Source organism: Glycine soja, chromosome 5 (assembly GCF_004193775.1).
Source record: "Glycine soja cultivar W05 chromosome 5, ASM419377v2, whole genome shotgun sequence".
Classification (NCBI taxonomy): domain Eukaryota; kingdom Viridiplantae; phylum Streptophyta; class Magnoliopsida; order Fabales; family Fabaceae; genus Glycine; species Glycine soja.
In genome coordinates this window covers 36,472,337-36,474,581 of record NC_041006.1, presented here as the reverse complement: position 1 = coordinate 36,474,581, position 2,245 = coordinate 36,472,337, and the positions used below count along the sequence as shown (strand labels likewise).

Below are 2,245 nucleotides of genomic sequence, written 5' to 3'. Positions count from 1 at the left end.
TGCACATTCACTTTCCTTGTGTCTTCCATTCACGATTCCTAGTTTTCTTTCATTTACAAGCAAATCACCGACGACAGACACCGACACACGTATATATTATTCATGGCGCTGGCGGAGGGTGTTGTTTCAGATTCACACTAAAAATTCTTTAAATTAATATTCGATAAATTAATAAATTTATCCGGTCTGACTTTCGTCAATGTAAAAACTTGAAAAATTTAATAAAATAATAAGTTAATAATTTTTCGTGAGATCCCTTTATAATTTTTTGTCCTAAAAAAATCATAAATTAATAATTCATAGAAGCTGAAAAAAATATATTACACTCTATTTGAAATATGATTAACAATTGTCTATTTTCCTTTAAAGTTCAAGTCTATTTGAAGCGCATCTCTAACTTTTCTTATTGCATCCAATAGCTCAGGTGTTATATTTTTGTATTGTATCATAAAGTTGTGAAAAGTGTTCGACGTCATAAGTGTTTCCTTTCGCGTAATAGGCTCTAAAGACACCGTATCATTTTCATCGTCATCCTCTGCATTGTTCTCAATGATAGTACCCACGATATCTTCTAAACTCTGAACCTCCAAACATGCTATATTTTCACCTGGGTAGTTCATTAGATTGTCAATATCCTCTTATTACGATAACCATATTGATTGATCATAGTCTCGAGGTCTTGAGTTTCTTCATCAAAAGTGGATTCATCCAAATTTCTTGCAACGTCACTAGCTGAACGAATTTTACAGTGTCGAAAGAAATTCGCTATTGTTTCTTTTCGAACATCTATCGTCCAAGCTGGGATTGCCAAATTGATAGCATCAAGGACATTTATCTTCCTTGGATCAGATTGTCCCACCTCACAACCTTCCAATATTTTGCGGTAAAACCTTCTACGGTAATGCATCTTGAAAGCTCTTATTATCCCAACATCGCAAGGTTGAATCTTTGATGTCATGTTGGGTGGCAAGAAGAACAACTCAACATTTCTTAGCTCTTCAATATTTCTTGGATGTGCTGGACAATTATCCACCACAAGTAGAACTCTTCTACCATGCATCATTTGGTCAAATGAATGAACATATTCATCAAAAAGCACACTAGTCATCCATGCTTTTTTGTTAGCTCGATACTAACAATCCAAGCTATTCATGTTGACATTCTTGAAGCAATGAAGCTTTGCAAATTTCCCAATAATCCATAGAGGGATTTTTTCAGAGCCATCTTCATTGCAACAAATAACTACCATCAACCTTTCTTTATCTTGTTTTCTTCCTTCAAGTTGTTTTGTTGCCAGTGAATGATCAGCTTGTAGCCTATAAAACAACCCTGTTTCATCCATATTGAAAATATCTTTCATAGGGAACTGATCAATTTTCTCCCGAATCGATACCAATTTCTGCTCCATGTCTTGTACATCAACAGACCCACTCTCGCCAAAACAATGAAATGACTTTATGCCATGTCGGTGCTTGAATTTCCCAAGCCATCCTATAGAAAAAGTTAAAATTTAAATCATCATGAGGGTACACGAGTTTCATTGTATCTCTTGCCTTCTGCAAAATTAATTCTCCTGTGATATTCACACGTTCTTGATGCTGAAGAAACCACTTATAAACAACCTTCTCCATGTCAGGATATTTTGCTGATTTGTGTCTTTTGATCTCTACTCTTCCCTTTTCTATTCCAACAGAGAGATAGTCATCTGACCGCTTAAGTGTGTTTGATATTGTTCCTTGACTAACTTTCAACTCAAATTTTCCCTGAAGCCATCTCTACAAGTCTTTTTGTGTGCTTGGAGGATTATCTTTCTTGTACTCACACAACTCCTTACGTATTTGATCTGACATTGTTGATTTTGCAACACCTTTTAAATGAGAAGCCATCTTGTGATATATGGTTTGAATACTCTAACACATTTATGTAATTTATATATGTCAAACTTGCTTAAGAATACATTGAACACATTTGTTTCTCTTATTTACATTTACTGTACTTCAAAAGTCATTATTGATTTCCAATGCATATGAACACACTAGTTACTAATTTACGTTGAGTCCCAAGATTTGCTGCAACGTAATTCTAAGAGATATAGACTAATTTGTTTTTTTGTTTGATATGTATAGTATAATTACTTAAAAACTCTTTAAATTAATAATTATTAATTTATCGATAAATTAATAACTCTCTAAATTAATAAATTTATCCAATCCTAACATTATTAATTTATAGAGTTTTAAGTATA

The 2,245-nt window shown here is 33.2% G+C and overlaps 1 pseudogene; it reads right to left on the bottom strand.

Moving 5' to 3' along the window:
- Positions 1-353: 353 nt before the first annotated feature.
- LOC114412878 lies at positions 354-1,886 on the bottom strand (annotated as a pseudogene).
- Between the last annotated feature and the right edge of the window lie 359 nt (positions 1,887-2,245).